Here is a 27,618-nt window from a genome sequence, read left to right as displayed (position 1 = left end):
AAGGGGGATGTCCTCAGCCACCCCAGGAAACTATGATGAAAGTCCAACCCACATCCTTCCCACCTTCTGAATTCGTCCACCTGAGATCCAGGAGCTACTTTAGCCACCCTCACCCCATGTAAATAATACCCTTCAGGCCCTGTCCAAGTGGGAACTATACATAGGTTTGTGTTTGCTTATTTAAGGGTTTTTCAGAGCCACTTTGGATATTTATTCCTTAACAATTCACAATACTGACACAGTAGGTTGTGGTCTAATGGACAGACTGATATGCTGAGTCACTGCAGAGGGCTTCTTTCCCATTTGCCTCTTTGCTGCTGTCACTCTCTTTGCTCCCTCAAGTTTCTCATTGTTAACCAGCTGCTTCTTCTTCAGATTGCCCCGTCTTTGCCTCCAGAACCTTCTTTAGTTTGACAGCTGCTTTATTTCCTCTGCCTCTTCACCTGGCATAGAATTGAATTTCAGTGCATTGTCTTGACCTACCACAAGTTTGGTTTGGCCATGACTCCCAAGTTCTTCCTTGGGTTCTTCTTGAGTACTGGTCAATGAATCTTTGTGTGGTGCATGGACTGTCTAGATCAGTGGACTTTTCAAAATCCTGATAAGGTCTCTGTTGGTTATCTTGTGCATGGGGAGATGAGAGTGGCTCTTAAGGGTAAAAGGCCTGTACCACACACCACACAAGTCATCGGATTTGCAGAAGCCACTTTCAGCCCAAATATGGAAATGCCCCATGTGCCCATCAGCAACAAGTCTCCAAAGATTCAATTTGCTCGCATTAAGAATACCCCTAATACTTCTTGTGAACCCCATTGTCTTCATTATAGATGATACAAGATGTCCTCCACTGCATCCAATGACAGTCTCTCTTTTTCTCTTGCCAGCTCACATAGCCCTTTTGGATGCCATTTCATTCCTTCAGCTTCTTAAGTGGCAAAAGTGTTTCCTGGATCTTCTTAGAGGCCTCCATTTTATTATCTTCAAGCACTAGAGAAAGTTCTGGAGTTTGTTTGATTTGATGACCTTTTGGAATGACCAGCGTGGGCAGGGCAGAGGCTGCCAGCGCAAAGCACTCTCACATTGTTTACTGTCTAATGCCAACAGCGCTAAGTCTTGGTGGGATCAAACGTGATGTCCTGTAATGACAACCATGCTGGCATACCCTGGATGGCTGCTAGCACAGGTTCTTAGATCTGCTTTACTAGGAAAGATAGCTGTTTAAGGGGTCAACTATCTTTGTTTTTAATTACATTAAGCAGAGAAATAAAGACCACCAGACAGGGCTCTACTGCCTGAATCAAGGCAATATTTCTATACACTTTCCATACATCCCTGGAGCAAGAGGGCCGTTGGGATCCAAACATAAGGTCACTCAGTCTTGTAAGGTTCTTCTCATAAGTGAGCCCCCAAAGTAAAACTTCACCTCAAAGTATATATACTCTTCTCAGAGCCGGAAGGCATCACAACCCCTGTGACTCAGTGACTAATTAGAAATTAGCAAAAGGTGTGAAAGCCTTCCCACCAGCAAGCTGCCCTCAAGCAAGTTTCTCTTAATGACATCCATGTGAGGCTTATTAATGGGTGGGGAAGATCTTAAATATCATTTACAATACACCTGTTTGACCTTTCTTTCCAATGCGCTCCAAAAGCTGACCTTTGGTCAGCGAGTCCTTCTACCCCGAATCTAAGGGATCAGAGCAGCAGCTCTACCAGCTGCCCACTACTCTGCATTGGGCTGATGATCTGCCCATTCACTGACAGCATAAAGAGGCTAGTCATTTTTTTTCAAGCTAGTATGAACAAAATTCATAAACTCTGGACAAATTGAAACCTTTGTCTTTAGCAAGGCAACATCTTTGTCAGATACTTCCCCTTTTAAAGAGTATATGGATATCAAGGCCTACACACAAGCCATGGGACACCAGACAGTAGGAGTCATGCTTTCCTGCTGTCCCCCATGGCTGATTTTATATGAGTTTATTTTCAACAAAATGCTTTCTCCTTCCATTCTCAAGTACCTTCTCCAGAGGAACTAGAGATACTTGAAGTCCCTATTTTAGGGGAGAAGAGAGAGAGGGCCTCATGTTGTGCTATTCCAGGAAGATGTTCCTTCTTCTTAGATGGAGACACTTAGGTTGAGGGTGCTCACTCCTGGTCTTCTGAGTCACGGCCCGTGGGAGGAGATGTGGGTGGCTGCGTGTCCTGACAGAAGCACTGCCATCGAGAGGAGATGGCTGAGTTGTGAGACACTGGTAGGACTACCTTTTCTGCCCCTCCTCTCTGCTGCCAGCTCTAGGGGGAAGAGATGGCAGGGGATTGTGGGCCATCCCCTCCTCCCTCCTCCTCTATGAGTTGGTAGCTCTCATCAGAGGTGGAAACAGGTGATCATTAAGAGGCCTCAAGGCTCCAAATCTCAAGATTTGGTATTCTTTGCCCTCTTTAAGCAAGGGCATTAACACTCACATATCCAGGGCTTAGCCATGGTTGAGTTTGGAGTTCCTTTTCAGAATGTATCACAATTGGTGCTGAATTGTGAGTGACCAAGAGGATCCATTTTTAAAAGATAACCTCAGCCTCACTCTGGACAAGACCAAGGAGAAACTGTTCCAGCTAACTGATGCTGCCTCATATCCTTCCACAAAAGCCTGGGAGGGGTCAGCTGCATTAACAGAGACATTGGAGGGGTTTGCCATTTCCTTCTCCAGCTCATTTTACAAATGAGGAAACTGAGGCAAACAAGGTGAAATGACTTGCCCAGGGTCACTCAGCCAGTTGGGGTCTGAGCTCATGAAGATGAGTCTTCTTCCTGATGCCAGGGCAAGCATTCTGGGCATCATGGTGTCCCCTAGCTGCGCTTGGAGCCACCGGAGTTCAATAAGGACAGGGATGGCATGGTTGGTGTATTGCACCTTAGGAAGATCACTCTGGTGGTGGAGTAGAGAGTGAGCTGGATTAGGGAAAGATCTGAGACCCAGAGCCCAGCCACCAGCTATTGTAATAATACAGACATGAAGCGATGAGAGTCTGAGCCAGGGTTGGTACCAGTGTCAGAGCACAGAATGGAGACAACTTGAACACAAGTGTTTATTAAGTGCTTACTATATGCCAGGACTGCACGAAGTGTTTTACAGATAGGATATCATTTGATTGTCACAATGACCCTGAGAGATAGGAGTAAAATTATCCCCATTTGACAGCTGAGGAAGCTGAGACACATAGCAGTTAAATGACTTGCCCAGGATCACACAGCTGGTAAGTGCCTGACATTGGATTTAAACTCAATAAACTCAAGTTGGGTCTTCCTGACTTGGGGCCCAGTCCCCTGGCCCCATGGCACCTCCCAGATGCCTTAGAGGTGTTACAAGGGTAAACTAGGTAGCTCTCAGCAGTAGAGTGACTGGGGGAGTGGGAGAGCGAAAGCGAGAGGGAGAGCACCAGCCAGAGCCAGAGCCAGAAAGAGGAGTCAGGGAAGACTTCTGGGTAGCAAGCCTGGATGACTGGGAGGATGTCAGTCTCTCAATAAGCATTTAGTAAACACCTACTATGTACCAGCCACTCTCGTAAGCATTGAGGACAAAAAGAAAGGCCAAAGACAGTCCTCATTTTCAAGGCACTTCCAGCCTAAGGGGGAGACCACATGCAAACATCCATGACCAAAGAAGACCAAGGCAAGCTAAGTTAGAGATGACTTCGGAGGGCAGACACTGAGATCCAGAAGGACTGTGAAGGGGTGATGGGAGTTGAGACAAAGCAGGGAATGCGGAGGATCCCAGGAGGCTTAGAGAAATTGGCTAGAAAGCCACTTGAGACTAATGGAAAGACCTGGTGAGCACCAGAGAGGGACAATGTTCCAGACTCTCTGTTCACTCTGCCCTGAGTCAGGTGGGCTGCAGTCTGGCCAAGGGCTTTCTGGAGAGAGAGAAGTAGGTGCTTCTGGGAGCTCTCCCTGGTCCTGAGAAGGCCCATGCCTGGCAGAAGCTCACTCTCAGGCTCAGTCCCCAGGAAGTGAATGGAGATATAAGACAAAGGGAAGAAATGACCACAGGAACTGCAGGTCAGTGAATGGGACTCTCACCAAAGCTCATGTTGGAAAAGAGTGACCTTGGAATCAGAGCCAGCATCCAAGGCTCTGAGTGCAGAAATACAAGGGGTTGGCATTGAAGCACCTGGCTCAGAACCCTCAGACTTTGGCCAGGCTCCTTGTATGAGATGATTCAGTGGCCCGCTTTAGTACCCCCACCAACACATACATCTACACATCTATACATCTACATGCATACACATTTCCATATGTCCATTGATACATACATTTAAACACATACATAGATATACAAATGCAACATGTGTTATACATACTTATGTGTAAATGTGTATGCACACATTTACAGACACACATACCTACATGTCTACTGTATACACATACATGCACATCTACACACATTCATACATACACAGACATACATACTTATGCATATGTGTAAACATACACACACACACACAGCTCCACATCTACAGACGCACATTTCCTGACCCTAGCCCACAAAGTGATGCAGTGGTTGCCATGGTAACAGTAAGTGCTCTTGAGCCTGATGCTCTGGGGCCAGCTCCATGTAATGAGGATGGGGATGAATGGAGGCGCGGGAGGATTCTTTCTCCTGCCTTCCCTCCCTTACTGGATGGTGAGGGAGGGAGGCTCACGCTTCATTTTGCATTCATTGGGTGGGAACAGGTTGTCATTAATGTCTCCCCCTCTTCCCACTCCAGGAGAAGGGGGCTGCCAATCTCACACACAATGAATCAAGGAGGAAGGATCCTTTCATGTCTGTGTTGAGGGAAATAAGAGTTGCTCCCCCTTTTCTTGGCATTAAAGGTCTCATTAAGTAACAAAGCTCCTTGTGAGTCATATCCAGATCATACAAGAAAGGACTATAAAAACCCACTCTCCCTTGGGCTGTAAAAACCTCCTCTGCAGGATTTAATTTACCTGAAGCATACCCACAGGGCTGTGTATCCACACCTGGTACTTCTTAAAGGAAGCACAAATTGCTGCCCAAATTTGGTCATAGAATCTCAGCCTCGGAGAGCGCCTCAGTGGCCTCTGGATGACCCTGTGGTCCAGCCTTCACAGGAATTCCCTCCAGCACCTGGATGCCCTCTACTTACTTGGGGACTTCCTGTGATAGGGAGCTCGCCCCCTACAAAGGCGCTCATTCCATTTTGGGGAAACTGGTTATCAGGAAGCCTTTTTTCCCCTAATATTGAGATGAAATCCACCTCTCTACAAGTTCCATCCATTGCTCCTTGTCTGTCAAGGTCTTTGCCTTCTGGCTGAATGGTAGCTCCAGCCCCGGTGTAAGAAATTAAAGACTTCCCTCTGTTGGGCCTTTAGGTGGGTAATTGTTAGAGTATATCAACACCACTGCAACCCCCAATTTTCAAGTGAGTAGCACCAAGGATGACTTCTCCAGGTGCAAGGAATTCTGTGGCTCAGCACTCCTAACACTGTGTGCCCCCATCAATGTGTTTAGATTTCAACAGTCAGGCAGACGACACCATTAGCTCCCAGAAAAGGCCTTTACTGAAATGGTACCAGAAACGTCTCCACTATAAACCCAAGGTTCATTCTTTCACAACCACAACCAACAACAACAGTGAATGTGTGAACACAGAGAGGTTATATGCTGACAAGTGTACACATAAGAAGCTGCGTAGTCAAGGCACATACAAGGAAAAGTCAGCCATGACCCCAGTGCTGCACCAAGGTTTTTGTACTTCCCCCATTTCCTTGGCCTTGGCAGAATGCTGCTTTTCTGGCTGCTGCTAAGGTCAGAATTGGACCTTTGATTTCCATGGCATAGGGAAGTCCTGGATGAGAAAGTTCCCTACATCACTGCAGGATGACACCTTCTCTGCTGCTTGTAGTCTCAGAAAATTGCCCAGCCCAGGGTCACACAGCCATCATATGCTGCAGGTGAGATTTAAACTCAAGTGTTCCTGACCCCACAGTCAGCTCTCTAACCACTACTCTACATTGTTAGACACTACTCATTCTTGAACATGAAGTTCCTGGTGGGATGGAAGCCCCCTAAAGACAGAAGGCCTAACCTTTTAATATTCACATCTTCAGTGTCTAGCCCAGCACCTTTCAGAGAACAGGAGCTTAATTAATGTCTGATTAATCAAATTAGGCATTTGGGGCCTGGTCTTGTTAAAGTTCATTTGGCTGAACATAGAAGTTGGCCTCCTGAGGCTGCCCAGAGACTCCCTCACATCCTTCTGTGGGACCACCAGAAACAGGGCTGAGAACTTGGAAAGAGGAGAGGGTCCCCACCCAAGAAAGTCTGCTGGCTGAGAGTGCTTGACATTGCACCAACTGGTGGTGACTTCTTGCACTGCCTCAGCTACCCTCCTTTTCCCCTTCAGACAGATGGACAATTATGGCCCCATCCCTGAAAGGGTCGGGAAGAGTCAGCCCCTCCTTTGGGCAGTTTTAGCTCCTTCTGTAGCTCCTCCCACTTCTGTTCACAAGCCCAGTCCTCTCCAACAAGGCATGGATCTGATTCACCACAGTCCAAACCCAGTCCTCCTCCCTCTGCCCCAGCTCCTCTCAAGGAGCCATTCTGAGTCTAAGGGACCCAGTCAACATCACACATGATCCTCTTGCTGGAACAGTGGTGATGTTGCTTTGATTTTCTGTTTTCCTTCTCATTTTGAAGGGTTTGTTTACATTCTCATTTACAGAGCCAGGATCACATTATGTAGTCTGAGGATGAATGGAGATTTGATGCCTCAGTCACACCTGGAACAGTGTTGCCATCCTGTTCTGTATCTTACCTCAGCTTCATTATATGACATGCTGTGTCCCATGTAGAACAGATTTTGAGACACCTTGATCTCATGACCCTAAAATCCTGTTGGACATTGCAGCCCTCCCCCACCAGCCCCTTATAGCTTGTCTCCAGCCTCCCTATCAAGGTGAACCTAATCACTGACCCTCCCTGGGTTGCTCTGCCCTGGGCCACTCTTTAGACCAGTTTGTGCTAGGAGGGTGGAGTGGTACCTAGTAAGTCTCCTGGGCTGACTATCTCTAGGGATGCCTACAACTTATCATTTATCGGAGAGGGATAAACACATAGGGCTATCCAGGGAGGACCAAAGGTTTTTATGTAGGATGGAATTTGGCTAAATGCAGTCCACATTGTTTAAATCTAGCATATCAATACCTGAGACACAGAGATAGACTATACTGGGTGAACATGCCTTAAGACATGCAAGATCTGAATAACAGAACAAAAACCAAACTTAGATTCCTCCAAGGTGAACACTGAAGGTAACATAGCCACATCAGTGCAGTCACTGAGCCAGGGGTTAGGCAGAAGTGGAGAAGCTGGAAGGAAAGCAGGTAACTAAAGATGAACAGAGCAGCATGGGATGATCCTAGAATAATACTTGCAGTATAAATTCAACAGGGGATGAATGCTAATGACCAAAGGGAGTGGATTATTGAATACATATTGGAAATGAGAGGAAAAGGTTTAGGATGGATGAGACAATGAGAAGGGATGCTAGAGAGCAAACCAAACTCTCCAAGTCTGATTTTGTTTCCATTTTCATTTAGTCAATCAGCAAACATGTTCCATTTTCTCCATTCAGTCAATCAATCTACAAGCATGTATAAAATACCTACTATGATCCAGACACCATGCCAGGCTGCATGGATACAAATGAAAAAATGTGATTATTCTTGACTTCCCAGAGCTTACATTTTACCAAATATAAAGACTCTGGCACTGGAAAGGCTAGAACAACAGATATCAGTCAGCACAAATGGAAACCCAAGATGCCTGAATAAAGTCATGGGCATCATTTTACCTCCTCTTCTCCTTTGCTGCAGTCTCTTAGGAAGAGGGAGCTTAGCTCCTAGGTCAACCATAACCTCTTCTCTTGTGTCTTTGATCCTATTCCATCCTCTCTGCTTTGAGAGTCCAACATGGACTGTTACCAGAAATCTCCACATCCCATTGGCATCTCAATTTCAATATGTCCAAAATGAATGAATGGATTAATGAATCAATGGAAAACCATTTACTAAATATGAGACACCAGATATTCAAATAGGAGTCACATAGTCCCTGTCTTCACAGGGCTTGAGTACTGATAGATGAAGACAATAGAGAAGTAGTTTCCAGGAAAAGGTGTTTGGGTGGTAAAGTCCCAGAGCCATCCACAATCAGCTGGCATCTCTTTTTCCATAAAAGCAATGACAATGTTGAAATGATCCCTGTTCTCAAATCAAGGTGGAAAATGTGTGTTGGAGGGGGAGGGCATGAGGAGGGAACACAAAAACGATGGCAGGATAAGTGGAAAACAGACCTGGAGGATGGGTGGAGAGGGACTTAACAAGGTCTGGAGTCAGTGCCATATATGGGTTAGGCAGCCTTGTACTCTCTCACTGACAGATCAGGACAGTTCAACCCCACGGCAATTCCAAAGTTATTTGATTTATTTCTCCCAGCAGCGAAGGTCTCTAGAGATCAGGTCCAGGAGGAGCTATTCTAAAGGGGGAAAGTTGAGTAAAATCAGGGCAAATGAAATTAGGAGAGTATGGAATAATTTACCTGAAGATCTAGGAAGAAGGGGAAAATTCAAGACCAAAGATATAGGCAGCATTACAGAATATAAAATGGATAATTTTAATTATATAAAATTTAAAAGTTTTTGCACAAGCAAATCATTGAAACCAAGATTAGAAGGAAAGAAGAAAACTGGGGAAATTTTTTACAGAAAATATCTTTGATAAAGGACTTATTTCTCAAATATATGGCAAACTGAGTCAAATTTATAGGAATGCAAGTCATTCTCCAATGAAACAGGCAGTTTTCAAACTAAGAAATAAAAGCTATCTAAAGTCATATAAAAAAATACTCTCAATCAGTATTGATTAGGGAAATGAAAATTAAAGCAAGTCTAAGATATGACCTTTCACCCATCAGATTCTCTAATATGATAAAAAGGAGAAAATTATCAGTGTTAGAGGGGATGTGGAAAACTGGAATACTAATGCAATATTGGTGGAGTTGTGAACTGATTCAACCATTCTGGAGCACCTTTTGGAACTATGCCCAAAGGGCTATAAACATGTACATACTCCACTACTAGACCTGTATCCCAAAGACATTTTTAAAAAAAAGAAAAGAACTTATTTGTACAAAATTATCTATAGCAGCTCTTTTTGTGGTGACTAAGAATTAAAATTGTGGGGATGCCTACTAATTGGAGAACAGCTAAATTGGTTGTGATACATCACTGTAATGGAATATTATTATGCTATAAGAAATTACAAGTAGGATGATTTCAGAAAAACCTGGAAGCATGCACAAGATACACAGCAAAGTGAAAAGAACTAGAACATTGTTCACAGTAACAGCAATTGTATGATGAAAAACTGAATGACATAGCTATTATAAGCAATAAAATGGTCCAAGATAATTCCTTTTTGTTTATTTATTTTAAGTTTTCAACATTCACTTCCACAAGATTTTGAGTTCCAAATTTTCTCCTCATTTCTCCCCTCTGCCCACCCCAAGAGATGGTGCATGATGATTACTCCTTCTCCCAATCTGCCCTCCCTTCTATTTCACCTCACCTTTAACTCATTCTATTCCCCTCTTTTTTCTGGTAGAGCAAGATATATTTCTCTGTCCCATTGTCTGTATATCTTATTTCCCAGTTGCATGTAAAAACAATATTTAACTTTATTTTTTAAAACTTTGAGTTCCAAATTCTCTCCCTCCCACCCTCCCCACCCATCCCCATTAAAAAGACACGCAATTAAATATAGGTTATACATGTGTAATCATGCAAAATACTTCCATAGCAGTCATGATATGAAAGACTAACTATATTTCCTTCCATCCTGTCCTGTCCCCCATTTATTCTATTCTCTCTCTTGACGCTGTCCCTCCTCAAAAGTATTTCCTTCTAATGATCCTCTCCTCCCATTTAGTCTCCCTTCTATCATCCCCCACCCCCCACTTATCCCCTTTCCCCCATTTTCTGGTAGTGTGAGATAGATTTTCATGCCAAATTGAGTGTGCATGTTATTCCCTCCTTAAGTCAAATCCGGTAAGAGTACGGTTCACTCTTTCTCTCTAACCTCCTTTCTCTTCTCCTCTATTGAAAAAGCATTTTCTCCCCAATTGATAAATGGTCAAAGGATATGAACAGGCAGTTTTCAGAGAAAGAAATTAAAGATATCTATAGTGATATGAAAAAATACTCTAAATCACTTTTGATTAGAGAGATGCAAATCAAAACAACTCTGAGATACCACATCACAGCTATCAGATTGGTTAACATGACAAAACGGGAAGATGATAAATGTTGGAGAGGATGTGGGAGAGTTGGAAACTAATTCATTGTTGGTGAAGCTGTGAGATGCTCCAACCATTCTTCTGGAACTATGCACAAAAGGCTAAAAAATGTGCATATCTTTAACCCAGCAATATTGCTTCTAGGACTGTATCCCCAAGACATTATAAAAATGGGAAAGGGTCCCACATGTACAAAAATATTTATAGCAGCACTCTTTGTGGCGGCCAAAAACTAGAAATCAAGGGGACACCCTTCAATTGGGGAATGACTGAACAAATTATGGTATATGATTGTAATGGAATACTATTGTGCTATGAGAAATGATGAACAGGAAGACTTCAGAGAGACCTGAAAAAACTTATATGATCTGATGCTGAGCGAAAGGAGCAGAACCAGGAGTATTTTGTACACAACAACAACCACAGTGTGTGAGGATTTTTTCTGGTAGACTTAGAACTTCATTGCAATGCAAGGACTTAAAAAATTCCCAGTGGTCTTTTAAGCAAATTGTCTCGCACATCCAGAGAAAGAACTATGGAATTCAATGGCAGAATGTAGCAGATCCTTTTCTTTTGTATTACGTTTTGGTTTGTTATATTATCTCTCCCATTCATTTTAATTCTTCTGTACAACATGACTATGGTGAAAATATATTTAATAGAAATGTATGTGTAGAACCTATATAAAATTGTATGCCGTCTCAGGGAGGGATGTAAGAGGTGGGAGGGAGGGAGTGGGAGGGAAGGAAAGAAAAAATCTAGGTTGTATGGTAGTGATTGTGGAATGCTGAAAATAAATAAAAGAAAATAAAAGAAAAAGCTTTTTCTTGCCTCTTCTATGTGAGAGATAATTTACCCCCATTGAATTTCTCCCTTTCTCCTTCTCCCAATATATTCCTCTCTCACTCCTTAATTTTATGTTTTAGATATTGTCCCTTCATGTTCAACTCATCCTGTGCTCTCTGTCTATGTGTATATAATCCCTCCAACTACACTGATACTGGGAAACGTCCCAAGAATTATAATATTTTCTTTCCATGTAGAAATATAAAGGGTTCAACTATAGTAAGTCCCTTATGCTTTCTCTTTCCTGTTTACCTTTTCATGCTTCTCTTGATTCTTATGTTTGAAAGTCAAAATTTCTACTCTGTTCTGGTCTTTTCATCAAGAATATTTGTAAGTCTTCTATTTCATTGAATGACCATTTTCCCCCTAAAATATTATACTTAGTTTTGCTAGGTAGGTGATTCTTGGTATTAATCCTCACTCCTTTGATCTCTGGAGTATCATATTCCAAGCCCTTCAGTTTCTTAATATAGAAGCTGCTAGATCTTGTGTTATCTTGATTGTGTTTCCACAATATTCGAACTTTTCTTTCTGGCTTCTTGCATTATTTTCTTCTTGACCTAGGAGCTCAGGAATTTGGCTACGATATTCCTAGGAGTTTTTCTTTTGAGATATCTTTCAGGATGTGATCAGTGGATTCTTTCAGTATCTATTTTATCCTCTGGTTCTAAAATATCAGGGCAGTTTTCCTTGATAATTTCTTGAAAGATGATGTCTAGGCTCCTTTTCTTGATCATGCCTTTAAGGTAGTCTAATAATTTTTAAATTGTTTCCCCTGGATCTATTTTTCAGATCAGTTGTTTTTTCAATGAGATTTTTCACATTGTCTGCTATTTTTTCATTTCTTTGATTTTGTTTTATAACTTCTTGATTTTTCATAAAGTCATTAGTTTCCATCTGTTCCACTTTAATCTTTAAGGAATTATTTTCTTCAATAAGCTTTTGGACCTTCTTTTCTATCTGACCAATTCTACTTTTTAAGGCATTCTTCTCGTTGGCTTTTTAGACCACTTTTGCCATTTGGTTTTTTTAAGGTGTTATTTTCCTCAACATTTTTGGAATCCCCTCTAGCAAGGAGCTGATTCGTTTTTCATTATTTTCTTGTATTGCGTTCATTTCTCTTCCCAATTTTTGCTTTACTTTTCCACTTAATTTTCAAAATCATTTTTTAACTCTTCCATGTCTTAAGACCAATTCATATTTTTCTTGGAGGCTTTGGCTGTAGGAGCTTTGACTTTGCTGTCTTCTTTTATTTTGGTCTTCCTTGCCACCAAAGTAAAATTCTTTAGTCTGATTCTTTTTCTGTTTTTTTGCTCATTTCCCCAACCATTTACTTGACTTTTGAGCTCTTTGTAAAGGTAGGTCTCTGCTTCCAGTGAGGGTGGGGGAAGTGCACTGTCATTCAATTGATCCCCACAATCTGTGGGCCTAGAGCTCCAGAAACAATCACTGCCTCTGCCCCTGCTTCTGTGACTGCTGCAGGCTCCTCCATCCTCTCTGCTGCCCTGAACCTGGGACTGGACCACTCTACTCACTCACACAGGTCCCACAGGTTTTTTCGCCTGATCTTCCAACCTTTGGGGGGTCATGAAGCCTAGAAACTGACACAGATGCAGAGATTCAGTCCCCCAAGGCCTGCTCAGGTCCCACTTGTGCCAGCACAGCCCACAGTAAACTGAGCTCTGCTCCCAGTGCATACACACTTTCTGTCAACCTTAGAGTCTGTTTTGGGCTGGAGATTTGCTTCACTCCATCATTTGGTGGGTTCTGCAGCTCCAGAATTTGTTTAGAGTCATTTTAAAGGCGTGTGTGGGGAGAGCTCTGGCAAGTCTCTGCATGAAGCATGCAATCTGCCTCCAGAGAAAAAAGTGCTGGAGTCTGAATACAGTCAAAAGCATATTATTTTTCTCTTTCTCTTTTTTCTTCCTTTCTAATTTTCTTTCTTCCTTCCTTTCCTGCTTTATTTCTTCTTGTTCAAGTCTTTTTCTACAAAATGACTAATATGAAAATGTTTTCCACATTTGCACATGTAAAACCTATATCATGTTGCTTACCATCTCAAGGAGAAGAGAGTGGAGGGAGAGAAGGAGGGATAGAATTTGGAACTCAAAACTTTTTTAAAAGAATGTTAAAATTTGTTTTTACATGTAATGGAGGGGGAAATAAAATATTATTCTAAAAAAGAATCAGGAAGAATCTTGCCAAATGGCAAGACAGAACTATTCCTCTACACTAGACCCTCCAAATTTCTACATGTCTGTTGAAAGTATCAACATGCTTCAAGCACCATAGTTTAAATACTTGGACTCAGATTCTATAGACCCTTTCTTTTGCCCTCCCTCACATACTATCAGTTGTCAAGCCCCATCAATTTTACCTTCCAAACATCTCATGGAACCTTCCACTTTTCCTTTCTCTTATGACCACCAAGTTCATTCAGGTCCTTCTTATTGTTCACCTGAACTCCATGATCATTTAACAAGTGTTAGCCCTTCTCTTCCTCTCCCCCTTCAATTAAATCCTTGTATAGTTTCCAAAATAATTTTCCTAAAACAAAAATCTGGTCATGTAATTCTAATCAGAGGCCTTCAGTGACTGTGCCTTAGGTTTAAGGGAGTCCAAGGATCTCACTCTAAGCCCAGATCAATATACATTTACTTTTCTCATCTAATTACCTGATAGAATTTCAGAGTGGGAAGAATCCTCATTTGGTGTTTGATTTAACCCAAAGCACACCTAAATAAGAATTTCCACTAAAATATCCCTAAAGAGCAGCCATTCAGCCTTTGCTTGGAAACTTCAAGGGAGGAGGTTGCCTCCTGGGCAAACTCTCACAATTTTAGACAGCTCAATTCTTACAAGATTTTCCTTACATCAAAGCTAACAAGAAATGATAAATTTTCCATGCCTCCCACCAACTCTAAACTTGTTGATTTGGTTTCATAAATTATATGTTTTACTGAAAATCATCAATATGGACAAATAAATGTGTCTAGTAGCCATTTACAATTAAATCCATTTCAATGAATGAAATACCATATTTTTTTATCTTTATTCCATGTAAATTACTCCCCACCAATCCATGGAAATGGAATAGCCTGATCAGTGATAATATAGTTGGGAACAGAGAGCTGGCATGGATTTGAACCCAGTACTCCTAACTCCAGGTTCAAAGCTCTATCTGTTATACCATGGTGTCTAATAAAAAGTTGCTAATGGATTGAATTTACTAATATAGATTGCCTACCTGTCAGGATTGTTCATAAGTGAAATAGCCTGCCTTGTCAGTGTGCTTGTCATCTGAATTGTTCAGGCACATGTACACATATGCATGTATGCAAGCATACACACACACACACACACTCACACACTGCTCCTTGGAGTGAGGGTGTTTGTAGTAGTTCTTTTCTCATTGATCTTGCTGTATATCCCCTCCTCAGATCCTTTCCCTCTTCCCTTGTATTCTCCATGCTCTCTGTTCTGTTTTATATCATTACATTAACACAATTAATCGCCATCACTATGGGTCCATCATTCTCCAATAGTTGTCATCAATGTTATTTCTAATAATTTCTTACAACTGCTTGATAACTACATTATTCTTCTCTCCTTCATTGAGACAAATGTATTATCTGTTCTTCTAGACTTTGCTGGAGATTTTTTCTTAGATGCTTATATTGGGAATCCAATTAGAGGTTCTCCTGGAACATGTGATCTGAGGCCATTTTCAGAGCCCCACTCTCTGGTTGTCCCTGTGATCTTCACTGGCTGTTGATTCCATTCCTCAGGATGTTCAAAGTCAAAATTCATCAAACATGAGCCACTTCCTGAAGAGATTGAGCTAGAGTCAGAGGCAAGACCTGTGATTTATTTGGGACAGGAAATACTCATCAAAGGAGATAGGCTCTACCAAGACAGGTCAGTGCAGTCTCTGCAACTTTATCCAAGAGGTTTGCCCAGAGACACTGAAAGGGTTAATGACTGTTCCAGCATCATTCAATGTGTGTGTTCATTCAGAAGGGAGACATAAATTTAGAACTAGAAGGACTCACATAGGTCAAGTCCAATGCCATTATTTTACCAATGAGGAACTGGGCTCTGGAAAGGTTACACAAGTTACCTAGAAGTATGAGACTAGTAAATGTCGAAGGTGGAATTTGAATCCACATCTTCAAGACTCCACATCCAGTGCTCCATCTACTACCCTATCTTGTCTCTGGTAATAGAGGTCTTCTTGGCTCCCAGATCTGCTCTTTATCAACAATAAGATGCTGCCAACATAGGTTAGAATCCAGTTAGGAAGGACTTTAAAAGTCAAACAGAGGACTTTGTGTTTTTTCTTAAAGGCAATAGGGAGCCAGCCAGTCAGTCAACAAGCATTTATTAAGTGGCTACCATGTGCCATGCACTGTATTAAAAGCCAGGGACACAAAGAAAAGTCCGTATACCTTCTTGAGAAAAGGTGTGACATGTAAAGGCAATTGTATTAATGAATCATAGTATTAGGAATTCCAAAGCCTCATGGGGAGAGAGAGTTGGGGAGAGAAGAGAGAATCACATACAATCATTGCCACTTTATTTGAAGAATGAAAAGAACCCTTTTCATATGTGGAGAATTTAAAATAAATGAACTTAAAAGACATAAATCAATTTTAAGACTAACTGTAGTACATCAAAGAGGGAAGCAGCAGAATACAAACGACTTGACTTGCAATCATGCAAACAGGAAAACCTGGCTTCAGATCCTTCCTCTGACAAATGCTACATGTGTGATGACAAGTCAAAGAGCCATCAGATCATAATTTTCAATCTGCCAATCCAAGTGATAACATACCTTATGCTTGATTTCGAGGCTTGACTGTGTCTGCGACCAACTTCTGGGAGCTGGCTGCTTCTGAGAGGAGCAGCATGCTTTTCAGATTCCCAATTGGCCGGCTCTGCTGTGCTCACACTAACAGTTTATTCAATGAACAAACAAATACTATCATGTTAATTTGTCCATGTCATGAACAAGTAAATATTACAGAGAGAAAAAGAAAGGGTGTGACAGTGTCCAAGCTCTGCTTTACAAATACTTATTTGGAAATTCTGGAATATGGACAGATTTGAGGGAAGGGAGTCTAGGGACTGGGGGACCAATGAAGAGGCTATTACAATAACCCTAGTGAAAGATGATGAGGGTCTGAACTAGGATAGTGGCCATGAAAGTGGCAATATGGGGAGACACACAAGAGATGCTATGAATAGAAAGTTAGCAAGATGAGGCAACTGACTGGATGTGGGAGTTGGAAGCAGGAAGACTCAAAGGCACTTTCTACATTGTGAACTTGGGTGACAGAAAGGGTGGTGATGCTCACAAGAAGAATTAAGATTTGGGGCAAGACGATGTGTTCCATTACACTGGGGTCATCTAACCTGGTATCCTTAATTTCTATCCAAATCATGTTGAATTTATCTTTATATAGGCTTATTACATGAACGGATAAATTAACTCTCAAGTAGAGGATATATTTGCCATAATTATAAAGGGCATTTTTATTTCTATCCAATGTCTCTGATTCTTGGTGGCGACATGGAGGAATGAAAATTTCCTTAGTTACTAATTTTACCCTGATATTTCTTCAAAATCACTTCACAACTTCAAGGAAATGGGACATTGGAGATCTTGGGTTTTCTAGATAGAAATCGTCATTAACAAATAGAACTATTTTAATATCTTCAGTGTTTACTTCTTTTGTTTCTTTGTCATGCCTTATTTTCTTTGCTAAGATTTCTGTCTATCTTGAATAGTAGTGGTAAGAGTGAGCAACCCAGGGGGACTCCAGATTTAGTGAGAAAATTTCTAGTGTTTTTCCATTGGATATCATATCAAATCACAGCACATATATATATGTTTGTATACACACACACATACACATGAGATACACTTATTTTTTTCGTAATAGAAGATGTCATATCAAATCACAGCCTATATATATATATATATATATATATATATATATATATATATATATATATATATATATATATATATATATATATACATACATACATACACACAGAGAGATACACTTATTTTTTTCTTAATAGAAGGTAAGATACTTCTTTGATTTTATAATAATTTAAACACAAGTGAGTGCTGTGTTTTTTCAAAGACTTTCTCTGAGAATTGTGACAATTTCATTTTTTTTCCTATTGCCATGATGTCTTTGCTTCCCCTATATTAAATCTTCGTTGTATTCTACTTACAAATCTTATGCTACCTTTACCAAGATGTTTCCAAGTCCTGCTTTGGTCCATTTGTAATTGTCACATACCATATTTCTTGGGGAGCACTGTCACAACAATTATCTCACTTTAAGGACATCGGCGATGTAATGGTCTCTATGGTTCCCTCCTTAGTTTTAAAGAGGTTATTTTACATAAGAAGTTATGAGCTCAGGTTCAATCACTCTGAGTCCCCCAAACATTTAGACATTTCCCACACAACTGCTTTCCTAGACTTCATGATCTCCAGAGACTCATAATGCTGCAAGATAAAATCGACTCAAAAACTCTCTCCTCCTCAGCACCCTCTGTTCCTGGGGCCCCTCCCTCCCTCTTACTGGAGAGAGTGGGAGGTGGACATTGGAGACCTCTTCCTTGATCCCCCAACATTTGAGGAGAGCTTTCTCTAAATTCACCTCTTCCTTTCCCACCTAGCTACTTTCCTGAATTTCATCTCCAGAAACTCATTATTTTGCAGAATCCCATCAACTCTGAAAGTCTCACCTCCTCACATCATCTTATTCCCTAGTTAGAGGACTTCTTCACTCCCCCTCCTCCCCTTATGACCTGTTGTTTTTCCCCATTCGATTGTGAGCTTCTTGAGGGCAAGGACATTCATGTGCCTTTTTTTGTACTCCAGCACTTAGCTAGAGATTTCACTGACACTGAATGCCTGGCACATATTAGGTACTTAATAAATGTTTCCTGATTCTGACTCTGTTGGTTCAGAACTTGGGCCCACTGCTTAATTTTACCTTTATACCTCTCTGGTTAGTTGCTGACTTCTTTGTGGCTGAGGCACAGCTCCTTTTACTGAAAACATTTAGGTAATAAAATAGCAGATTATATTACACTGCTGTAGATGGATGGATACTAGGAAAAGACATTGTGGAATGAGTCAGTCTTTTCTGGCAACCAACTTCAGTCCAAGCCTTCTGCTCCTAGGTGCCTATGAAACCATTAACCATCCTCCTCTCCTTTCTCTGTCATTATTCAATCCTCTATTTACTCCTCAGAGATGTGCTGGAAAGCCATGCTTACTCCACTCTCTCTCATTCCACACTCCAGAAATTCTCCCTCCAATGATGAAATGGTTACTCTCAATTAGACAAATGCCTCAGGACATGACCTAGTCTCTCATGCAACAGTTTTGATTAATTCAAGGAGGTGGGCAGCTCCTGTACACATTCAGTTTTGATCAGTTGATAGAATGAATCAATTCAAAAGAAGTAACAAAGGTAACTTACGCCTTTTAAATGGTTGGGATTGTCTCTGGCACCCCATCCATACACTCTCAGTAATGGGCTGAGCTCTCACAAGCTGTGTTAGGCCTTCATCTTGAGGAGGTGGGACAAGATGGGACTCTCAGGTCCCTCCTCTTCAATCCCATGATGCAGCAATGAGCTACTTTCTGATTACAGGCAGGAGATTTACTGGACAGGGTTGGGGTTGGGGGAGGAGGGCCAAGCTTTCCCAAAGGAAGGCATTTTTAAGCAAGATTTGCTGTTTCACAGAATAGTGTTGCCTTGGGAAGCAGCAAAGTCTTTTGTTTAGATACCTAGCTGGGGAGAAGTGGGATACCTGTGTACTCACTAACTCTGAACTGCCGGAACTGAGTGTATGAGAGAGAAAGAGAGACAGAGAGAGAGAGAGAAAGACAAAGAGAGAGAGACAGAGACAGAGAGACAGAGGGAAAGACAGAGAGACAGAGAGAGGCAGACAGAGTCAGAGACAGGGTGCATGAGCGTGTGCGTGAGTGAGTGTGTGTGTCTATGTGAGTGTGTGTTAGTGAGTGAGATTATGTGTGTATGTGTGTGTGTGTGTGTGTGAGAGAGAGAGAGAGAGAGAGAGAGAGAGAGAGAGAGAGAGAGAGAGAGAGAGAGAGAGAGAGAGAGAGAGAGAGAGAATGATTCAAGCTGGTGAAATGAGCTTTCTGGAGAGAAGAAATAGTTTCTGTATCATAAAGAAATCACTGACACTGAGAAAAATGTGCCCTGCCACACTTCCCGTTCTTCCCTTCTCCCTTCCCTACTTTTCTCCTATCCTCCCTTCCTCTTTCTTCCCTTCCTCCATTACATACTTCCTCCTTCCCTCCCTTCTCCTATTCTTTCTTTCATCCTCCCTTCCTTTCTTCCGTTTCTCCATAATATCCTTTCTCCTTTCCTCTTTCTCTCCCTTCCTTCTTTTTTTCTTCCCTTCTTCCTTTACTCCATTTCATCCTTTTCTACTTCCTTCTCTTTCTCCCCTCCATTTTTCTTATTTCTTATTTTTGACCCTTTCTCCCTTCTTTCCTCCATACATTGCTCCTCACCTATACCCCACAGAAGTATGAAGATGGTGACGCTTCTTATAGAACCAGAGTTGGTTGGAGAAGTCAAGTGAGATGTTTTCTGGGGGTTCTAGCCTCAGAAGTCAATGTTCTACTGGAAATGGGGCCCATATTTCTCTCTTCCTGTGATCCTCCCTGCTGCTTTACCTCTAAATCTTACAAGATTTGCTTTCAGAGTAAAAAGGGACTGATTGGTGATGTCAGATGGAGACAGAAGAGAGAAGCAATTGAGGAAGGAGGGAGGAGAGAGAGAAGAGATGCCAAAGCAGAGGAAAGAGGGAAAGTGAAAGGCAGGAGAGGAGAGAGGATGGGCCAGGAGACAACCATGGAGGACTCCAGGCCCCATCAGCACTCCTCTGACACTTCTTGGAGCTGATTACTTTATGATTATTTAATGATCTAATCATCCTTTTACAGCTTCTCTCCAATCAATGTTTGATAGGCCTGGAAATTCCCCAAGTTTGATAAGCTCTTTTCTTCCCTGAAGCACAGGAAGCAAGGGAAAAGTTGCTGAGCCCCCTCACAGGCTGGCAGACCTGCATGTCCTTTGAATTATGAGAGCAGAGCTGCTAGAATGCTCTGCTGCCAGTACCTGAGCACCCAGACAGTCAATCGGTCAACCAATAAGCTCCTACTCTGTGCCAGGCACTGTGCTCAGTGCTGAGGATCTCAAGACAAAAGTGAATTCGCCCCTGACCTCCAGGGATGGAAATGCTTTTTACTGTACTTTATTTTGCATTTCAGATCCAAGCTTTTCCCTCCCTCCATGAACCCACACCCAGTGAGGAGGCAAGAACATGACACCCCTTATACAAAGTCATGCAAAACACCTTTCTGCATTAGCTATGCCCCACCCCAAAAGGCAAGGAAAATAAAGGAAAAACATGCCTTAATCTGCACTTTGAGACCCTCAGCTCTCTATGTGGTGGTGGAGCGCATTCCACACGATGAGTCACTTGGAAATGTGGTGGGTCATCATATGGTCAGTCACTAAGTCTTTCGCAGTCAGTATTCCTTGCATTAGTGTTACTATGTACTTGTTCTCCCAGTTCTGCTCACTCTCTTTGTGTCAGTTCATCCAGGTCTTTCCAGGTTCTTCTCTGTAACATCCCCATCATCATTTCATACAACAGCATAGTAGTAACTTGTTCAGTCATTCCTCAGCTGATGGCCATCCTTTCAGTTCCCAATTCTTTGCTACCACAAAAAGAGCTTCTACAAATATTTTTGTCCATATGGGTACTTTTCCTTTTTCTTTGATTTCCTTGGGATATAGACCTAGTAGTGATACTGCTGGGTCATAGGGTATTCACAGTCTCATAGCCCTTTGGAAATAAGGAAATGACATTCTAAAGAGGGGAAACATGAACATCTTAAAGCACTTACAAAACATATACCAAAAAATTAAAGGCAAATTCTGGAGATCTGGGATGACTTTAACAGCTGGGGGTGGAAGGGAAGCCAGGGAAAGATTCATATAGAAAGTGGCTTCCGAAAGGTGGAGGAATGGAGGGAATGTGTGCCATGCATGGAGAACCACTAATGCCTTATGAAGTGCGGGGCAGGACAGAGCAGGGACACCTGGGCAAACATGCAACAGGAGGAGGAAACACAGACCCAGCCTTTGGCTTTGGAATGGAAGTGTTGTGTGACTGCGGTTCACAACTCTGAATGTCCCCACCCTGGTCCCCATTCTTCCCTAACCCAGGAAAGTCTCTTCCCATAAAAACCAAAAGGATTCAGGCATTTCTTAAGAGATGAGTCAAACTGTCAGCCTTTCACCTCTGTCCTTCCACTTGAAGGAGTGTGTAGAGGGAAGAGATGAGAAGAAAAGGATATGGGAAACAAATCTAGATTCCTGGACACCAAACCTCAAGTCAGACCCTAGCACACAGGACCTCCCTAAGGAAGTCTCTGCCCAGAGAGCTTCTTAATATGGCTCAGGGCATAGAAATTCTGGGACCAGGACACAGACCACTTATCTTAGAGCTCAGGGCATGGAAACTCTAGAATCAGGCACAGAAACTCTGGGACTAGGACACAGACCCTCTGACTTAGGGTTTAGGGCATGGGAGCTCTGTGATGAGAGCTCATCACGTAACTATGATGGTTGTGGGGTTTAAGATGATGCTGTACATGGATGTGTTAAAGAAATTGGGGAGAGTTAGCCTGAGAAGACAAGATTTGGGCAGCATGTAACAGCTGTGCCCACATATCTGAGGAACTGTCTGTCATGTGAAAGGATTGGACTACTTCTGTTTGGTTCCAGGGAACAAAATCAGGAGTGGTGGGAAGACGTGCAAAAAAGTAAAGTTAGAATAGACACAAGGAAAATCTTCCTCTAAGCTTGAGCTGTCACAGATGGAAATGGATTCCTCTGGAAATAGGGAATCCCCTCACTGGAGGCCTTCCCACAGAAGCCAGATGACCAGCCATTTGTGCACTCTCTTGTTCAGGACCACATTGGGACAACTGCCTCAGAGGTCCCTCCCAGGACTGAGACCAGAGACTTCCAATTTGAACAATTGTTCCTCATGGTGTGTTGAAGTACAACATGATCAGACCATGTAGAAAATAATTCATCTACTAGTGAACTCAGCATCCTCTGAATGAGGTCATCTTGAATAGGAGCCAATGCTGTACTCAGTCATTTGTTCTGGGACAAGAATGGGGCATCTCCTTTGCCAGCTACCAGCATTGCCCAGGTGGACTCACTGGATCCTTCTGGAATAAGGGCAGAATTTGTAGAGAATGGAAAAGCCTTGTCTTTAAAGGAACCATGTGACCAGGATTCCCATTTCCTCCTTGTTATGAGATGCTACCCTTGTTTGTCCTGTTTTCAAAGACGACCAATGATATCACAGGGTGATGTCTGGACTTGTACCTCAATTGGATTTAAGTGAGGCTGAGTTACACAGAGTCATCAGCCTCAATCTCTTCCAGAGTCATTGAAGTCCAGTGGTAAGATAAATTCAGGATTACTGGCAATGGCCTGGAATGTGTTGGATGGCCTTGGCATCTTTGATATCTGACCAAGCTCTAAGCACTCCAGAGTCTGCTTTAGCTGCCTTCATGGCTACCGGAATAAATCATTCTCATCTACCCATTCTGAGAGGGGAAGTCTTCACATGCCTGGGGTAGACACCCCCCAACTCACCAGTTCATTTGTTTGTAACTCGGCCTGGTCTAGCCTCTCTGCCAAGACAGTTTAGCAGAGCTGAATTACTGTGCTTGCTACAGCCTCCTGGAGTCACAGGTGACACGTGAGTGTGGATACCTGAGTGTGGATACTCACAGGACAAGCAGCCAGAGGGAGGAAGAGCCATCTGGAATATCCAAATAGATGTCACCTAGAAGAGAAATTGCAATTTTTCTTTTGTGTCCTCAAGGGCAAAACCAAGAGCAATGAGAAGATGTTTTTGTGTCTGATTCAGGCTCAGTGTTGGCATACATTTACCAACAATGATAGCTGTTACAAAAATGAATGACCTGACCCAAGATGGGTCAGGAAGACCATTCTCCAAGGTCTCTAAGATCTTCAAGATGAGGCAGGGTGACCACCCTTTCCTGAGGTGTTGCACAGGAGATTTATTTTTAGATACAGGTTAGACTCCATGACTTCTGAGGTCCCCTCTGGAGACTCCGAAGGCTGAAGCAGATAAAACTCAGGAAGGAAAACCATGGGTACAGAAAAGAAATCTCTTCCATTTGTATAAGGTGGAGGAGACATGATGAGATAAAGAAGTGAGGAAGTCAAGTGGCCTGCAAGTTCATGACGAGTCTTCAGTAGCATATAGTAGCCTAAGAAGCTAATGTGATCTCGGCCTCTCTAAAGGGATCAGAACTTTCCAGAACAATGGGGTCATGGCTTACTGTGCTCTGCCCTGCTTAGAGACCCCTGGGCATCCTGGGCACAGTTGGAGGAGCCACAGTTCAAGAAGGACCCTGATGAGTTGGAGAGGGTCAAGAAGAGAGTGACTAGGATGAGAGAATCTGCAGTCTTTATCTTATGAGGATCAAGTGAAGGACCAGAGGATGTTTAGCCTGGAGAAGAAGAGACTCAGGGTGCCATGGAAGCTCTGTTCAAAAGTCTGAAGGCAGAAGAGTCAAATTAGGTGTGTTTGATTCCAGGAGTCAAGCAAAGAGATACACTGAGGCCTGAGGCCAGGAAAGTCTTCTCAGCAATTAGAGCTGCTCCAAAGTGGAGAAAACCCCTCAGTATATGGCAGCCCACTCAGAGAACTCTTCAGGAAAGGGAATGGAGGGTTAGAGTTGGGTGTGCTTCATCTTTTGTGAGACACAATTAAGAGGGGACCCACTTTCACATATAGCTTGAACTAGGAAACCCCCAATGTCCAACCCAATCGTGGAACAGGTACTTACCATGTGCCATGGATACAAAGATGAAAAGGTGGCTTCTGGAATGTGTTCCGTCTTTAGATGGTAATACTGGACAGCTGGAGAGTCATAGAACTGATCGATCTCATCTGCTCCTCAGGAACTAACTGTAATTACCAGCTGGTGTTGAGATATGTATGCTGCCAACCAGGTAGCCATTCCTTAGAGGAGGCACCTGAGACTTGGAGTCTGGGGGAGCTAAGCTTTTTTAGGATGCCTCAGGCTTTAGATTTATAATGTAGATGGGTAAGTGGTCATCCAGCTAGCTCCTGAGATGCTGTAAAGCACCAGTAGGCCAGCATTATTCGATTATAAAAATCAAGATGAGAGAGCCTGAGTCTGGAATGACTTCGAGAAAATCCTAGCCATATCCAAAATGAAAGGTTTTCATCCTGGCAGATCTCTGAGCAGGACACATTGTTTGAGCTCGTTTATTTGCCTGTAATATTCCTGTTTGCAATCTAGTCCTCTATTTCTGCTGATTACATGAAACATGTAAATTTATGGTGATTTTGCATTCACAGTCAATGGAAATTTTTCCATTAACATCTCATGCCCAAGAAAGACTCCAATTTTTCCCTTCTTTAGCATCAAAGTCTAAATTAGGAATACAATTTTTCCTCCCAGTAAACTTAACACTGGTAAGGTTACCTTAGATCAAGGGTTCTTAAGCTGAAGCCCATGAACTTGGTGATAAGTAGATAGGTAGATAAATGGATAATTAGAGAGAGAGATGATGATGATAGATAGATACACAGACAGACAGACAGACACAGACAGACAGACAGACAGACAGATAGAGAGAGAGAGAGAGAGAGAGAGAGAGAGATAAGACAGAAAGACAAATAGACCAATAGATATATAGACAGGAAGACAAATAAACAAATAGAGAAAAAGATGAATAGGTGGATAATTGTATTTCAGTATAATTGGCTTCCTTGCAATACTATGTACTACATTTTGTGCTTTTAAGAGCATCCCTAGGAGAAGGAATCCATAGGCTTTGCCAGGCTAAGAGAGGTTCACAATGTCCATAAGGTGAAGAGCTTTGGCTTTAGGTTGTGGTTTGGATGAGGAAGGGGAGGACACAGGGTGTGAGCATCCAAGCACCTGAAGATCAGAAGATTTCCGTTGTGAGTTCCTTCCAACCAGGGACTGTTTCATTTTAGTCTTCACATGCTTAGCCCCTGGCACCATGCCTGACACACGGTAGGTGCTCAATAGGTGTTTGTTTAACTGAATTGTTAAGGAAATACAGCTTTTTAACTTTTGAGAATAATCAGTAATCTAAATAAAACAATGGCCAAGTTGGGGTTAGGAGATCCTAGGGTCTCTGTGTCAATCCATAAAATCCTATGGAACTAACACTGCTTGTTCTTTATGCAGACATCAGGGCTGCTAAAGACATTTTAAATGAAAGTCGAATTACTTTCCCTGGAACTGAAGTTTCACACCATGAAGTGTGTATTCCCTTGTGATGTTTGCCTGGAAGCCAGAGAGCGTAGCTGGCTCAGGCCCTGCAATAGCCTTGGTCCTCTGATTTACCAACCACTAGAACTTGCAGAAATAGAGCTTCACTGGACCACATTTAAATAGCCCAATCAACTTCCTTCACAGTTTAGCCAGGACAGGAGTCCCAAAGGGGAGCCAAGGGGTCCTCAGTTCTAGCTCCCTTTGTTGAGTGTTGCTGCTAACCACTAGTTAACTAGGTGGCCAAAAGAGACATGTTGTAAGGAAGGACTTTGGGCCTCATAATGCATGCCCAGGTTGTAACATTGGCCCCTGGATAATGGAGAGTGAAGAGAAGGGGTCACCCCCTGAGCAGGAACCCATCTGGTCCCTCTGAGGTTGACTCTTACTAATCCTTGAGAGACAAGGGATTGCATCAGAGCAAATACCCAGTCTTGGCAATGGTTTGTCCACCCTCTATACCCCCAGAGCCATCTCTGGGAGAGGCTGTGGCTAAAAGAGTATCCTGAACTAGAGCTCTCCATTTCCCAGCCTGGTGAGGATCCTTCTTCAGTCCTGTGTGTAGCTAAAGACAGATACACAGCTCGTGATTATGGAGCTGGAACATTTGCCACACTCCTGACTCAGAAGAGTCCAGAGCTCACATTCACTGTGAGAACCAAATCTTGTGAATTCTGACTCTGTTTGGTGAACAGCTTCCATTTTGTTGTTTTCCTGTAAATCACCCAGATTTCCCAAAATTCCACTCAGAAAGCCCCTACCCTTCCTTCCAATAAGAAATCAGATTACCTAATTCTACAACCTGTTTTGTATCTGTTTATAATTTTCTTTTAACATATAAAATCTGTACAAAATCTGTATTCAAGGTCTTTGTGGCTGCTGAGAAACCCTGGACCAAGTTTATTATTCATGCTTTGCAAATAAATTGCATAACTCAGGCTTTGTTTCCTCAGTTACTGCAAATCTACCTGCGACAACACAAGCACAGGAGGAAAGCATAGAGGGGGGTGATGCTGACAACAGCAGTTGTGGTGACAAGTTACTGCAAGCGTTTCAGACTCTGGAAAGTCTTCTTTCCACCCTTGGCCTTCCCATACACCAGCCCTGACCAGCTTGGACAGCCCCTTACCCCTTTCCCTGGTTTACTTGTTCTGGTTCAGTTGGTTTGTTCCTAAAGACATCTGAGCAGTTCAGTTTGCTGCCCCGTCCTGGAAAGAAGCCAAGCAAGAAGGCTCTACTTGTTGTTATCTTTCAAAAGGAGGAAAAGTTGGGCCCCTTTGAGTGTCTGGGAGGAGCCCTGAAGGCCTTTAGGGTATAAGACTTGGATCTAATATCTCAGCAGCTGTTCCCTGCCAGGGCCCACCGTCATGGCTGGAGTTGACAAGAACAGAAAGATTGGTCAGTAGGCAATTCTTCTCTACCCCTAATCGTGGGAGCTGTCAGTCTGCTCTGCTCATATTGGCCTTGTCCTGGAGAGAGAGCCAACCGTCTCTCCAGACTATACTTTCCCTCCTGTCCACAGGGCTTTGGTCTTTCCATTTACTAACTAATGACATGACTGTTCCAACATCTACCCTATGACTTTAATGCCTCCTTTCTGGCTGGGGCACATGGTGGCACTCCCCTGACAGCTCCTAGACATTCTGTTACCCCACATCCATGAGCAGAACAGATTTTATTCCATTGAGATTAATTCTACCTGGCTGAGGTCTCAGGGCACCACATTGGGTCCCTTAGGTGGAGTGGGGCCATCTCATTGATTTTCTCAATCAATCTCGTCCTTACCATAAGAACAACTGATAACTATATAAAATGCAATAATGATGATGACATTACTGTACTGTACCAACACACCAAGATCCTTGGGATGGAGTCAACACAATCTTCAGAAGACAAAAGCACATACTTAAAACTATTTGTTCACAAAGTAGAAAA

At 42.6% G+C, this 27,618-nt stretch overlaps 1 pseudogene; it reads right to left on the bottom strand.

Annotated features, from left to right (window-relative positions):
- Nucleotides 1-225: 225 nt before the first annotated feature.
- On the bottom strand, nt 226-27,052 carry LOC140532319 (large ribosomal subunit protein uL4 pseudogene; annotated as a pseudogene).
- Between the last annotated feature and the right edge of the window lie 566 nt (nt 27,053-27,618).

Source organism: Notamacropus eugenii, chromosome 3 (assembly GCF_028372415.1).
Source record: "Notamacropus eugenii isolate mMacEug1 chromosome 3, mMacEug1.pri_v2, whole genome shotgun sequence".
NCBI classification, from domain to species: domain Eukaryota; kingdom Metazoa; phylum Chordata; class Mammalia; order Diprotodontia; family Macropodidae; genus Notamacropus; species Notamacropus eugenii.
This window is presented reverse-complemented; position numbering and strand designations above follow the sequence as displayed.